The 15683-nt window shown below is 54.1% G+C and overlaps 1 protein-coding gene across 2 annotated transcripts in view; it reads right to left on the reverse strand.

Moving 5' to 3' along the window:
* Dagla (diacylglycerol lipase, alpha) overlaps positions 1–15683 on the reverse strand; it is a 56672-nt gene that overhangs the window by 25730 nt on the left and 15259 nt on the right. The window contains exon 1 of one of the 2 annotated variants that reach the window (XM_087563570.1): positions 2583–2648. The gene's annotated coding sequence lies outside the window, so the exon portion shown is untranslated. 2 annotated transcript variants of the gene reach the window in all.

The raw sequence follows: 15683 nt of genomic DNA on the forward strand, positions 1-15683 counted from the left end.
TCACTGTGAGGAGGGCAGCTGCTCTAACACACCCTTGACCTGATAGCTTTCACTGCTTGATGCTTACTTCTCTGAGGTAGCTGGGTACAGACCAGCCACCAACAAGCTCAGGAGTGGCCAGGAGCTAGGGGCCTCCTGTGGAGCTGGGAAGAGCACTGGTAGCACAGTGGAAGGCTGGTCTGAGCAGAAACCCAGGACTTGGTCCAGGACAGCTCTATGTGTCCTGTGCAGAGAGAAACCCCTTCTACAGAGGGCTGGGCACCCCACGAGAGGGCAGCTGTCCCCCAGGGCCAGCAGAGGTTTACATGGCACCTGGTCCAAGGGTAGACAGCAGGTCCTCCTCTCTCTAGTGACAGGTCCAAAGAAAACACATGTATATGGAAGGAACTAGCCAAATCTTCCTGGACCTGTGAGCATAGCCCTGCCAGTGGGAGAAGGGGAACGGGGCCAGGTGGCTGGGCAGCATGTCATGTCAGGACAGGCTCCGCTGGGCTTATCTCTCAGGACCAGCCAGTGAACACTCCCAAGGAGTGCCCAGAAGCAGAGCTGGCTGCCTGAGCAGCGGCTGGGGTCGTGCCTACTCCCCCCACCCCCAGGAAGTGACATCATCCCACCCTCGAGGAGGAGTCAGGCAGATTGTGAGAAGCAGGAGAAAGATGCAGAGTGAGGAAGCAGCTGCTGCTGGGGTGGCTTGGGGGTGGGGAGGTCTACTGTAGACTGGAGCTGAGGACTGGAGCAAGATCCGGGACAAGGAGGCCTGAACACAGCTCGGAGTTTGGAATAATGAATGGGAAGGAGCTAGGGCCTCATGGGTGGCAGCAAGGCTGGGGCGGGCAGAGCTGCCAACAGCTGCTGTACCTGTTCCCCCCTCGTGTGCAGGTGGCTCAGAGTGGGAAGCTGGAGGTGGCACCGCTCTGCCCACACACATTCAGGGAAGTGGGGCGGGAGCAGCACCATCACCTGTTGAGGCCCTGCATTTTGTCTTCATCAGGCCAGGGGAGATGCCATGCTTACCCAGTGAGGCCGGTCAGGGAGGGTCCTACCCCTGCCAGCGACCTGGTGCATCACCTCAAGCAGAATATGGCCCTTTCACAGTCACACTGGGTGTGACTCCTCTCCCACCCTTCCTCAAGGAGTCTAGAAAGGCTAACACTGTAGCTCACCAGGTGCCCAGTACCCTGGTCCTTGCACTTAGAACCCTGGCCTGACCTTACCTTGCCCTCTCTGACCCCAGGTCTTGCAGCCATGACTGCAGGACCATGACACTGTTGGAATGACAGGGCCAATAGCACCTGTACTCTGCTGGGGCGGGGTGGGGGAGGTGATGAGCATCCATGGCTGCTGGGGCAGGGTGGGGGAGGCGATGAGCATCCATGGCTAGCAGCTGTGCTCGGCACCAGGGCCTTCCTGTGATATGGTAGATTTTGGAGGGCTGACCCCACACATTTCCTGTTACTGGCATTTGGGGTTCCATACCTCCCCAACATCCCCTCCAGCTTCCCAGCTTCTGCCCAGGGCAGCTAACATGAGTCCTGGACTCCGTAGGCAGAAGTCCTGACCCAGGAGTTATAAACCCAGCATCCACCATCTAACTGTGTAACTTACTGCTTGTACCTGTGGCATGTCAGTTATGTTTTCCTCTTAAAATTCCAGCCAGGATCCCAAGAGAGAAAGTCTGCAGAAGCCTCACAGTGCTGGACCAACGCCACAGCACATCAGTGGGGGGGGTGGGGGTGAAGGAGTGCGTGTGAACCCCTAGCAGCCCAGCTGCCCTCCCAGACGAGGCAGTGGAATCTTCGGCTGGTCACCACTGGGTCACGGGGGAGGGGAGGAGTAGGAGCAGGGGGCTTCCCCTGTACAGATTCATAAATCCTAAGGCTTCTATTTTTATGGGTCTGAAAGACGTCCTTTCTTTGGAGACCCCAGCCCATTACAATGGGGGGCCTGTTCCCTTGCTGGAGCTGTGATTTCATTTGGAGGAAATGTCTTGGAAGGGGGAGGGCCCAGCCACTTCCTGGCCTGGGGCAGCTGTAGAGCACCTCCTCAGTTCCCCCAACCCCATTCCCAGAGTGGCCCCTAAAGACTAAACTGTGGTGGGGTCAGCACTCTCCTCCCAGACCCTGAGGACTTCCAGGGCAGGCCACATCCACTCCAGCAGGAGCTTAGCTACCCCTACCTAGGCAGGAATGTAAGGAGTAGCAGGAGCCAGGGAGTGTGGAGGGCACCAGGACTCTGGAGGGTGTGGAGGGGCACCAGGACTCTGGAGGGTGTGAAGGGGCACCAGGATTCTGGAGGGTGTGGAGGGGGCACCAGGACTCTGGAGGGTGTGGAGGGGCACCAGGACTCTGGAGGGTGTGAAGGGGCACCAGGACACAGGTGGTTGTGAAGAGGTACCAGGCCCCAGACGGGTGTGAGGGGGTTACCAGCTCCAAGCAGGTATGAAGGGGTGCCAGGCCCAGGTGGATGTCAAACAGTTCCAGGTCCCAAGCAGGTGTGAACAGGTACCAGGAGTACCCTTCATGTGGTTGGAATGACTTAGGTAGACAGCCCTAAGGGGTCTCTTTTTCTGCCCCCTCCCTTACCATGGCCAGATTTTCCTGGTGATGATTCAGGCCTCTGGGTTAAATATTGACCATTCTGCGAGTTCCTCTTCCTAAAAATGCAAACTTCTTTTTAAAATGCACATGCTGCCTTCTCTGTCATCATCATCACTACCACCACCACCACCACCATTGTCACCATCACCATCAGCAACATCATTATTATCTGGTTATAGGGTCTCTGTATCTTAGGCTGGCCACAAAATATGTGTCAAGACCTTAAACCTCTACCTCCAGAGTGCTGGAATTACAGGTAATATACCCCATACCTGGTTTTATGTGGCAATAGGGATCAAACCTGGGCACCATCTTTGATTCCATGCACGGTTGGGGATGCACACAACCTGCCCTCACCTGGCAGGAACCTTCTAGATAGGGAGGCTCTCCAACACCTCACCTTCCACACATATTTGTGAAGTGACCCCCACTTGCCCCAAGCTTACTGCTCTCTGCAGAGGCTGTGATGAAGACGATGCCTTGGTTACTCTGTACTCCTGCCACACAAACTCATCTTTCTAGGCCAGACAAAGGCACCTCCCCTTTGAAGTCCTCCTTGACTACTCCCTTATGGGGGCTGCAGGCCCCTCAACCCAACCTGGCCCCTGACAGATTGCCTTAGAGTTAACTTCCTAAATCCTTGCTGCTGCCTTTGCCAGTCTCAATTGAGAACTTCAGGAGTTAGGATTCAGTAGGCATACAATGCCCTGTGACATCACCCCAAACCACCACTGTAACTCCAAGGCTTGCAACAGCCCTGTCTTGGTCAACACCTTGGCTCACACCTGCTCTGCTTACCAGGCAATGCCCCCTTGAAAGCTCGCTGGAGCCCCCTCCAACCACCTGAGCGGTGCTATGTGGTTTCTGCCTTTGTACAGTGGGATGCTGCATTACCAAGGCTAGAGTGAGAACGAATGGGTGCCAATCTACAGGGCTTGTCTTAGGCCTGACCATGGCTTAGGTCCTGGTGTGGTGTCACTGTAGTAGAACCTGCAGGTCTACTCACACCCTAGAGCGTCCAGGAGCCAAAGAGAGTGTCCTCTGCGTAGACTGAAGACCACGGAGAGGACCAACAGTAGCCTGCGTTGTCTGTCAGCCTGACACTGCCTTCTCAGGCACACAAACACACCAGGGCCATTCCTCCAAGAATCCCTGAGGAAGTATTGTCTTTCTCATTTCCAGGCCTACAGCCCACCTGGGCAGGGTGGCCAAGGGGCTGGCCTTTGAAGGCACAGGAAGGGTGATGGTAGCAAAGGAGGTGACAGAAAGTTGTGTGGGCTGAGGGCCGCGTGTGCCACCAGCCTGTGCCCGGGCGTGTGCAACCCAAGTTAGGGGCCCAAAAGCTGTTGCTTTTCACACATCAGCTGTGCTGGAGCAGAAGGGAGAGCTGAGTCTGCCCAGGGCCAGGGCAGAATTTCAGCAGGAGAGAGGTCCTCAAATGCCTGGCCCCGTGGAGCATAGACAATGTGCCTGGTGCAGCTAGACCGGGAGAGGAAAGCCAGTCTTCTGTCCCCCAGCCAGGGTCTGAGGCTAACAGACACCTGACACACTCTCACCTGCACCTATGGCCTCGAAGGACAGAGTTTCACATTCTCTACCCCTAGCATTAGGGGTCCTCACTCCATCCCTCCAGCTTAGTCTGCCTGTCTGCATCTCATAGATGGGGAAACTGGGGCTCCATGAAGTTAGAAATACAGCAAGGGGCAAGTAGAGGCAGGCTGTGAAGCCAGCTCTGTTCTGTTGGGCTTGTGACCAGAGACCTTTTCCTATAAAAGTGCCATCAGGGGGTCAGGCTTGGAGTTACAGGAATGGGGCAATGAGAAGGCAACCCTGCCACTAGGGTGATACCTGCACTGAACTAGATATGCTTCCAACAGTTACTCAGCCACGCGTGTTTTTTTAATTATGTAGTGTTTCAGACTGTTAGATGTGGTTTCAAGCAGTCACAGAATCCCCTTTCATACTTCTAACACTCGCCATGAACTGCTATTTTTCTCCCCATTTTATAGGCAAGGCTCAGAGGCTCAGAGAGGTTCAGGTAACTTGCCCAAGGTCCCTCAGTTCAGTTATGTTGGAGGCAGGCACGAGGCTCCAGAGCCCTGCTTGGCCAGCCCCTCCCCACCAAACGTTCACCAGGCTCCATGTATCGCCAGCTCCACTTCTAGTTCTCACGCTAATTATTTTCCAACTCCTCTTCAATGAAAAGAATTTGCCATCTGCCACCAGGCCCTGTCACTGACACCAGCCAACTCCCCAGGAATCAATTGGGGCCTTTCGCTTCCTGCTGGCTGTTCTGAGAGGGCTGCTGGCTGAGAAATGGGGAAGGAAGGGCCAGAGAGAGTGGCAGGACCCTCTCCCCACACTCTGTCCTGGGCAGGGGTTGTTCCTGAAGGTGAAAGGTCCCTCAGCTTGGCCAGACTTTCCTTCTGAATTCTTCCTTAGAGATCTTCTTCTCCCCATAGGCCTCTCGTACTTGTTCCATTCAGTTCTCTGGGCAGAAGTGACCTGGAGGGGCTCAGACACGCAAGCAAGCCAAGCCGTGCTGGCCTCAGGTTGCATTCTTCCCCTGGGAGCTGCAGGGCTGAAGCAGGCAGGTAGCAGTAGGCCTGCAGCCAGTCTCCTCCCATCCCTTGCAGTGCAGTTCACTCCACTGGATCTCCTAACCACTCCCTCCTTCAAGTACACAGAGCTGGAGGCTGCTCCAAGAAGCAGCCACCGCCTTCCTCCAGTTCTGGATCAGGGCTGACATGGTGCAAGATCTTGGTTCTGTTATTTCTATTGGCCTGTGACCATCACTTTTCTGAACCTCATTTTCCTTGTGTGCAAATGAGATAATGCATGAAGTCCCTCCTTGGAGGGGGACGGACTGTGAGGGGCAGCTGAGCACACAGAACGAGTAGCTCAAGGAAGCCTGGTTTGTTCCCACTCTGATGCATACATCAGTTTCCCTGCAGTGTGTGCAGGATCTTTACCTCTGCACCAAGCCTGCTGCCCTGCAGCAGACAGTCCCTGGCCCTCTATTCCCAGTAGCAGGCAGACCTGCACCAGCCCCAGTCCTTGAGTGACTTCTTCTCAGGTAGGGTTGGTGGTGCCTCTGATGAAGCTAGCAGGGTCTTCACTCCTTGGACCCACACGTCAGTGAGGCAGGAGTGCCATCTCTCTAGAGGGGACAGCTTGGGCCACTGAGCTCCTGCCCAAGGCCACAAGGCTGTACACCACTCCAAATCCATATTCCTATGAAAAAGCTGAGTACCTATCTGCCTTATCTGTCTGTGTAACTGAGTTTCAGGCTTTCCTACTGCAGAGTTCTTCCCCACCTAAACGCAACACACCCTTGAGGACAGAAGCCTCCACAAGCTCTCTCAGTCCAACGTAACTCCTCACACTGTTCTTCCCTGAAAGCCTCCCTTTTGCTGGGGCTACATGCTGGGAGTTCTTGGCTTCCTAGATGGGCCCCTGCAGGGAAGTTCACCAGATCTCAGCTGTCCCCCATTCTCAACTCCTGAGAACTTCCTCCAGAGGAGACTGTCAGTCTCTAGTGCTGGTAACACCTCACAGAGGAGTCAGCACCTCCCTGCTTCCTTAGGGGATCCCTAATGAGGTTGTTAATGAGGTGTTAAGTGGGCACACCAAGCGTGACACCTCCCCTCTGGGAACCCCCACCCCTTGGGCCCAGCCTACCCTGAGCCACGTTCAGCCCCACCTCCACAGGCAGTGGACCAGCCCTCGGATCTGGTCTGCTTGGGGTGCATGCTGCTCAGAGGTGAGAGAAAGCCTCCAGTTGAGTTATATGTGCCTTAGAGAGACACCTCCTGGGCAGTCCAGCCATCTAGGGCACAGGCCAGAAGCTCCAGCTCTTGGGTTTCAGCCACTCTCAAGTCATCTTCAAAGCCAGCAGGGATCAAATGACAGCAAGCGGAGCTCCTTCCCCGGGGAGCTGCTCTACAGAGCTCAGTGTCTCAGAGGCCGCACCTACCCTCTGCCCCAACTGTGGAATATGGGACCACCGACAGCACAAGCTATGGCCCAGCCTCTCCTTTGCTTGGCTCTCCTTCTTTCTGTGCTATTTGAGGGGAGCCCTGATGAAGGGAGGTGATCACAGCAGGTAGGTCTCTGGGGCCTGGCACTCCATGTCATTTAGAGCCAAGGTTTAACTGCTGCACACATTTCTAGGTTTTGGACTAAGTGCTCGAAAATGCCTGAGAGCCATGAGACAGAGGAGCCCTCTGGTCAATTCTGGCATTTAGGGAGACAGCCTTGGGATGCTGTTCAGAATCGGGAGGCCATTCCATATCTCCTCCATCTCCCGAGCTAGGAGAGCAGACCAGTCTACAGGAGAAAACACTTGACCTCAGGCCACAACTTCTATTTTCACACTCCCTCTTCCCTCTTACCCGTCAGTAGGACAAAGCTGGACTCATCACAAGTCACACAGGTCTCCAAGAAGGAGCAGTGCCTGGAAGGCCCCCACTGCTGGGTGGAGCACAGGCTGGACCTGGCACTGGTCCCAGGGACTTATTTCTCAGCCATCCACTGGGCGAAGACTTCAGAGTGCAGTGCGGGAGGGGCCAGCCACTTCCTATGATGAGTCAGATGAGTCAATGACCATTTCCCCATCAGTAAACGGCTGACACTGATGACAGTGCTTCCCTCATGGGCTGAGGGATGGTGGGGACAAAACCATTTCAAAGTTGTGGAATGTTGAGAGCAGGCTCTGACACAGACAGGATGCTTGGGTGCTTGGCAGTGTGAACTACATACACTGCTTAGGAACCGTTCTTTTCAAAAACCTAGCATGGGCCAGAGAGATGGCTCAGCAGGTAAAGACGCTTGCCACACAAGCTTGATAACCTGATTTGATGGAGCACGGGCAGAACCAGCTCCACAAAGTTGTCCTAGACTTCCATAGGCATGCTATGAAATGCGTGCGCCCTCCCCCATCACATACACTTCCAATAGTTTTTTTTCCTTAAAGCATATCATGGTTCCTAAGTGGCCTTTAAATAAAATTAAACTCTCGGGCATTGGCTCTAAAGCTTTCTACCAAGTGCTCAGAGCCCCTGCATCCTGCCATGATCACCAAGACCAACCTTTATATCCCAACTCTTGGTTCTGTGCCAGGCCCTGCTCCCCTCCATGGTTCCCACCAACTGCGCCTGGCCAGAGAGTCTGTCCTCTTGTGGAGGTCTGTTTGGGTGCCTGTCCCCACCTGCCCCCAACTCCAGCCCTGGTGGGAGGTGGTTCAGCCAGTGGCCTGCTTTCTGCAGGTTTCTGGTGTGGGCTTCACCTTCTCTATTACACTGCACAGTCCTGAGAAGAAAACTTAGGCTCTGCCTACTTCTGTCCTAGTCTGTGATGGCTTAGCAACCAGGAGGCCGAAAATCAGAGGCACTGGGGAATAAGGCTCATGCTTCCAACACAGAGCTGCCCATGTGGAATCTGGACAGAACCCACAGTCCACTTTGTTCAGGATAGGTTAAGGCTGAAAAGAAGCAGGGCCCAATCTGTTTGGTTTTACCTTCCTTTCAAGAGGCCTTGCCCCTGATAGGCAGGTGCCCAGCCTTGTCACACTGTCACTTCTGTGGTTTCACTCCCTTGGTGTAGCAGGAGGTGGAGCTGGGGCCCTCTGCTGCCACTTGGCAAGACCAGAGCAGGGGCAGTAGCAAGGGTTTGGCAGGCCTTGTTTCAGTCAACCTGGGGCTACTGCTCACTGTTGAGGGATGAGGCAGGCTTCTGTGCTGCCCCTAACCTGACTAAGAGAGAACCCTATCTTGGGGGGGGGGCAAACCTTTCAAGAAAAGAGTGACTGGCAGCATGTATGAAGACTAGCAGCAGGTGAGCGCTAATAGGGTGCCCACCCAGTATCTTCGGGCCAGACTAGGTCCTGGTGAGACCAGAGAGGCTGAGGCTCCGGCCAGGCCAGCACTAGTGCCTCATCTCCCTCAAGGCTCAGGGCGGTAATGTGACAAAGCCTGTTTCCTCAGCAGGCACAGTCCTTTCCTGCACATCCCAGGAAGGCTCTGGAGTGGGGGATGGCAGTGAGGGGGGTCGGGCCTGCGTCATAGCTCGTGCTGGCTTCTCCACCCTCAGTGGCCGCTGGTGGCTATAAATACCACTCCATTCTCTGGATGTTGCAGGAGATGACCTAGAATCGTGGGCTTGGAGGCCTCCAGGGGCCCCCTCCCTGCTCATTTCAGACACAGCCTGTCTGACCAGAACATCCTTGCAGCTGGAGCGTGGCCACCCACCTGAGGAAGGGGCAAGACTAGAGCAATGCCTCAGCCAGCATGGGGAACCCCAAACCCAAAGGACAGCACTTTGACTCCAAACCCTCTTCACAGGCCAGGTATTAAGGACACCAGGCCCCAACCAGCCCAAGAGATAACAAAGAGACAAGGCCACCTGAGACCTGCTGCTATTTGTACCACAGCCCCTGGCTTTGGGTTCTCTCTGGAGTCCCACTCAGAGACACTGGACCCTAAGCCTTCTTTTCACCTTCTCACCCCATAGTCTCTGCATGACTTTTAGTTCAAACTGGATTCCAAATATGCCATTGCCCTGGGAGCCTCTTTGGGACAAACCTCATTTTGACAGGTCCCTTGGGGTGTCAGTTGTTTATACAGGTGGTGGTGGCTTCCTTCTCCTACCTGGGAGCCTGCCACTGAGGGAGACCTCCCTTCTTAGAAGCCCAGGCCTGGCTGACCAGGAGCACAGGACAGAAAGCAGTCCCTAGACCTGGTAGAACAAGGACACTGATCCTCACAGTGGTAGACTTTGGTTCCAAGTTTTCTAGCTTGGGCCAGGGCAGGCTTTGAGGGGAGGTGAGAAACAGAGAAACAGAGAGAGAGCCCAGGGCTGGGCGTACACACATGGGATCTGGCTAAGAAAGTCTTTACTGTAGACATCCTCTAATCTCTGTGTGCCCACCACATGCCAAGGACCTAAGGGGTGTAAGAAAGACAAGCCATGGAGTGACGTGGGATCAGAGTCCCATGTATCTCCAACCCAGAAGAAAAGAAGGTAAATCCAAGCCACTCTACCTAAGGCAAGGGAAACTCTCCCACAACAGAGGTCACACAGACCTGAGTGTGGCTGCCCAGAGAACATGGAGCCAGAGTTGGGTCAAGCACGGCAGAGGGACCACTGGAGGGGATAAGAGGGACAAGCACAAGACATACACCTCACAGGTTACAAGGGAGGACACAGGGTGGGGCCAGGTGAGTAGAGGCAGGGATAGAAAGGAGGCTGAGAGGAAGACTGGTGGGGTGAGATGCTGGGACCTTGGCCAAAGTGGATGTGAGATGAAAGAATATGGACAGTCCAGGCTGAGAGTCGACATACAGAGTCCACAGTGATAGGGAGGGAGGGCACTCATGCGATGGGCCTTTAAATCACAGGCCTGCAGCTGCCTGGCCCCACACAAAAGCACCATATTTCCAAAGAGTTCTGATTCAGCTCCGTCCTGATTCAGGTGAACCTGTGCACAAGTACAAGGGAGCAGACCCATGACAGGAAACCCTCAGGAGCGGTCACTGGCTTCTAAAGTATGCTTGAAGTTTGAGGCTTTCCCCCGGATAGCCTGTCATCCAGTCCTGACCATGTGAGTTCATGTGACCCAGGCAGGGCTCTAAACCTGGGCTCCTCCTCATACGATGAAGACAGCAGCAGCCACTGCCTCTTTGGACACTGGGGAAAGGAGGAGCATCCTGAGCATTGAGCCTGCTCTCGGATGCTTTACTCATTCTGCCTTCCTCCCTGGGACTCTCAATGCTCTCTGCTGACTTGCTACAACAGAGTGCTATAACGGCCACACCCACTATCCCTGTGTGAGTGTGTGAGTGTGTGAGTGTGTGAGTGTGTGTGAGTGTGTGTGTGTGTGTGTGTGTGTGTGTTCTCGAGCACACGCATAAGACACATCCTACCACAGGGTGGTAGAGTTCACCTCAGCTCCTATTCCTCCTGCTTAGCCCAGCACTATCCCAGAGACCAGAGGAAGGGTGCAAATGAGTCTTCACCCTAAAACCTCTTACTCAGAGGCTAAGAGCTGAGGAAGGGCAGTTGGTTGTTGCTGGAGCTAAGACTGGGTAACAGCTGATTTGAAGGCCCTGTGGTCCATGGGTGCCAGCCCTTCCCCATCATCTGCACAGAGCTTCCTCATAGCTCTTCTGGGGCTTTGACAGGATGCATGAGATCACGTCTGGGGCTTCCAGGGAGAAAAGGCCGGAGGGATAGAGGTAGGATTAATTATGTATTAATGTATTTATTTTATTAGTGCTTCTGTTGACTGCACAGGCAGAGTGGGAAAACACAGGGGAGTTAGGGTCAGTCTGTGTGGGCTACCACAGGGCCTGGCCACTTAATAGGTCTGTGTAAGTTGCAGCCACTTTGAGCCCTGGTACCTGGAGAAGAGGAGTAACAGCTGTGGGATGCTGGTGGAAGGGCAATGCAGACCAGTTTTCTTACCTGTAAATGAGAATGCCAAGAGTCACAGTCCACAGGGCTGCCCCTGGGGAGGAGTCATGGCAGGCATCTGGTGCCAAGCTGTATATGGGTGGTAAACAGTGGGCATTTCTTCCTCTATTGGAGGACAGGTCATAGGAAGAAGGCCCCGGGACAGGCTCTGCAGTCCCCCTCCCCACAAGGCTAGCCAGCTGTGTTTGTTCCCAGGCCAAAGCATGGCAAGACAACTCTCTCCTACCCATGCCTATCCCTGAATCACACAGCTCTTTCTCCCACCTGCTTAGTCTTGGGCATCTGGGATCCCTGTGGCTAGAAGCCTGTCAGTCAGGCTGTTTGGTTTCTTACCCCTAGCACATGGGTAGTCTGAAAGTGACCAGGCAACCTCTTGCAGCTGTGCCCACCTGGAAAAGTTGTTATCAAGTCTGAGCCAATGTGTCCTCCTAGCTCCCCTCTGTTTACAGAGTTCTTCACCCATGGGAGGTATAACACAGCCTCTTGGTGACAGCCTGTTTGCCCTCATGGAGCATATGAGCAGGTACCGGGTGGCACAGAGGTCATGGGTCATAGTTTTGACTTTGTTAAAGGTGACTACACAAAGAAGAATGGAAACCCAAAGATGATGCGTAGAGTTCCCATCTTACAGGACTGAAAGTTCTCCACAAAGCTGGCCATAGGCAAGACTACAGGAAGTGAGGCATTCGGCTCCTAGCCTAGCTAATGCAAGTCCCACCTGGGACTACCAGCAAAGGGAAAAGGAGGGTTCTTCATCCTTGGGTCTAGCCACTGGTTATTTAACTTGTTCTCGTTGACATAGAGGACCCAGAACACAGCTTCTAGGAGCCACTGTGGACGAGCTGTCAGGCAGTGAGAGATGCTGGAACACCAAACCCATAGGAGGCAGCGCCGTACTGGAGAAGTTCAAGTTCAAGATGCTAAAGCAAATTCAGCTGAAAGGGGTGAAGGGAAGGTCAGGGATAGGATGGCTTGAACTAAGACACGCTCTTCTGCTAGGAGGAAGGGTAGAGGCCTGCAGACTGACCATTCCAGGACAGAAAGGACCAGATGTATCTGCACAGGGCTCCTGGCTTTGGCCATGTGTTCCTTTGCCCCAGCCACACAAAAGTCCCATTGATGCTGCCCCTCACCCCCGCACCCTGGGGCCAGTGCCCCAGAACAGGGCCCTGTGGGCCTCTCCTGCTCCTAGCTAACAGTCCAGCTGTTGCTGCTGCCGCTGCTGCTGTCCAGGCACGCCAGGCATGCCAGGCCTGGGCAATATGAAGTCACATGCTCTGCGCGGGCGAGGCCATGCCCTGCTGGGATAGGTCATGTGTAGTACAGGGCCTGCTGAAAAGCAGGGTGCCAAGAAGCACTGTTGTCTTCCTGCCACTCCACGCCCCCCAGTCCCGCCTATCTTCTAGGAGGGCAAATCCTTGGGCAAACAGTCAGACAGGTGCAAAAGACAAAGCAAAGGGGGAAGGGGGGAAGGGGAGAAGGAAAAGCAAACACCAAGGCCTTGGCTCTGCCTGCTGCCTGCTTGACTGTGTTATCGTGGCCCTGCCTATAGCGGCCACTAGTACCCCAACAATTTGCCTGTGGTATTTGGAGAGTCTAGAAGAGCAAATGAGTTGACTCCCTGCTATCCACTCCCCCAGAAGGCCTGACTATGAGGCAGGGGAGGCAGCAACAGGAAGAATGAATAGGGCCTGAGGCCTCCAAAGTTGCTTGCCAACCACCTAGGCCACCACACATGCTCCCTCAAGTTTTGTCTAGGGGACAGAGTAAGTGACCCCACAGATATGCTGGAGAGGGCAGACTTGGAGTCTGCTGAAGGACTTTGAACAAGTCCTAGGAGCTTGGGGCTAGTGATGTCTGTCACTCACAACCTTTAAAGTTAACTGGTTGAGGCCTGTGTAGGAGTCCTTGGTATACGTGTGGCAGGAGAGAATTACTCTAAAGAGAGACACTTGTGCCCTTCTCTTTGGTATCAGGCTATAGAAACAGTTGTCCCCAAAGAATTAAAAAAAATCTCACAGTGGGGAACAGAAAGGCTGAAGCCTGGTGCCAGCCAGAGAGAAACTTGCCTCCTAGGAAGAGGTCTCACACAATCCCCACCACCTTGTAGGACAGTGATCAGCAGGGGCCACACTCCTACCAGTGCTGTTTAGTTACACACACCTCTTGCCTTCTGTTTAAGCCTAAACATCATGTCAGGACCCTGGGGACAGACTTGGAGGGGTCGCTGGACCCTTCTATCTCTTCTTCCCATCGGCATGGCCACATTGCACTCTCTTTTTCAAAACTACTTGTCTCTAACTGGCCAACAGGGAACAGATGGTCAATCTTGTTTGTTGGGTCTGCTGCAGCTCAGGCTTTGACCCTAACAACTCCAGTAACGCACTTAGGGCTCAGCACACACAAGCCACTCACTATGTGGATGCTCAGCCTAGAGCTTCCTGTGGGGGTGGGTAGACTGGAGGCAGGCTCAGAATGAGGGGCAGTGCTGTGGGGTTGCGGGGGGATCTAGCATGCTTGCCCAGCTGTTCTTGGACCCCATGGGAAAACACTTGGTCACTGACCTGTGGCTGAAGGGCCTGGCAGAAGGAAAGGATAGGCCACATCTACTCCACAATCAGGGGCTGCTCTTGCTGGCCTCAAACCCAGGGTCAGAACTAAGAGAGACATGCGTCACTCCCTTTTGGGGCTTTGGCTTTGGGCTGATCCCAACCTAGATGCAAACAGAGGACAGGCTATATTCTAAGGGTCTAGAGGAGGTAACATGGTCTCCCTTTGCTCCATATGCCTCAGTTGGATATGCTGCAGGCCTCCTGTTTTCAGCCCACATTGCTTTCTTCAATCTTGCTGTCTACAGAGCTCTTCCCAGGATTAACCTAAACACTGCCTCCAAGATGTCACTGGGGTCCACCAACCCCTTAGGTGGGACAATTAGTTCTCTTCCATTCTGCGCTCCCCAAAGGCTGGGGGCTGCTACAGGGCAGGGCTGCACGCCCTGCATCTCCATGTCCTTGGCATCCAGCACAGAGCCTGGTGCCTAGCAGCTGCTCAAGAAATGTCAAACAAGGCCCCAGCCCAGCTCCTTGCTTCTCTCAGATTGCACTGCCAACACACATGGCCAAGAAGATTCAAAGTCAGCTAGCAGGAACCAGGGCAAGACTGTGTTCCTGAGCTGGGGAGAAGGTTTCTGCTCCCTCAGAAGGTGCCCACCTTGCATCACCCACAGTCAGAGGCATGAATGCTGCCTCCCCATCTCCAAAAGCAGAAACCAAAGTTAACAGGGGGTGAGCAAGGGAGGTGCACCGGAACTGCAGGGAGAAAGGCAGTTGTGGCTGCCATCTGCCGTGAGCAAGATGTTTGGAGAACATGCGCTCCTAGCTCTGAGGTCTCCCAGCCAATTTGGGAGGGTGGGGTAGCCCCTCTGCAACTCACACTCAGTCCCAGGATAGGGTGAGGGGGGCCAAGTCTGTACAATGTCCTAGAGCCAAGACTGGAGAGGCCATCAATGGGTGCCAGGGCCAGTCCTACCCTCCCAACCTGGCTGCACCTGGTTGACCTTCTGATTCTTGAGCATACGGGGGCCAGGATGCTCCTGGCTTTGGGGAGTCAATCCCACAATGAGACAGTAAAACTGAAACACAGGGCAACAAGGATGACAGTATCAGTTCATCAAGGCAACGTCCTATTGTCACCTCATTTCACCCTGCCATGCCCATAGGAGAAAGGCAAAGAGGATCCAAGAAAGGGTGGCCGGGTCCTGCTCCGTCCTAGAGAGGACCTGGCTAACTGTGATCCCCAAACAAGGCTCTGGGGTCCTTGACTAATTTTATTATTTATGTATTTTATTTTTTGGGTTTTTTAAAACAGGGTTTCTGTGTGTAGCCATGGCTGCCTAGAACTCACTCTGTAGACCAGGCTGGCCTTAGACTCAGAGATCTGTCTGCCTCTACCTCCTGAGTGCTGGGATTAAAGGTGTGTGATGTCACTGCCTGATCCTTTGAATTTTTTTTAGAGCTCTGGAAGCAATAAACAGAGTACCCCAGCGAAAAGGAGACTTCCAGACCACTGAAGACCAAGGATACATAGACCTGTCATAGGCCACACAAGTTCAGCAGCAGGCAGGAAGAAAACCCAGAACCCTTCCTGCTCCCCAGGTTCCTATAGCTTTGCACCACCCGGTGCAGGGCTGGCCCTACAGTCCTGTCCACAGAACAGCTTCACTTACTGTACAGGGGCACACTGCCCCCATACAAGTAGCTCGACAAATTTTCTTTAAAGAGAGCCTCCTGAGAGGTAAAAGACTATGCTAGCCCACTGGGAAGAAGCATCCTGGCTGGGGCCTGATGTTCCTTCATGCTGCCCATGAACGTTACCTGCTTAGAGGCACAGCTGGCGTGGTCTCTGTGCTCCTTTCCCCAGTTGTAGGCCAGGCTGAATACCAGGTTAGGCTTGTGGCTGGTCAAGCCAGGGCTTGCCAGCCTCATTCCTGCCTGGGACACCTTACCACTGTGCCTGTGTACAAGGAATCAGTACACTTTGGTCCAGATGTGCTGTGAGCATTCAGATAGCCTGCTTGTCAGAGGTGCTGGCTCTGGCACCTGAACAACACTACGA

The sequence above is a fragment of the Rattus norvegicus genome, chromosome 1 (genome assembly GCF_021556685.1).
Source record: "Rattus norvegicus strain SHRSP/BbbUtx chromosome 1, alternate assembly SHRSP_T2T, whole genome shotgun sequence".
Taxonomy (NCBI): Eukaryota; Metazoa; Chordata; class Mammalia; order Rodentia; family Muridae; genus Rattus; species Rattus norvegicus.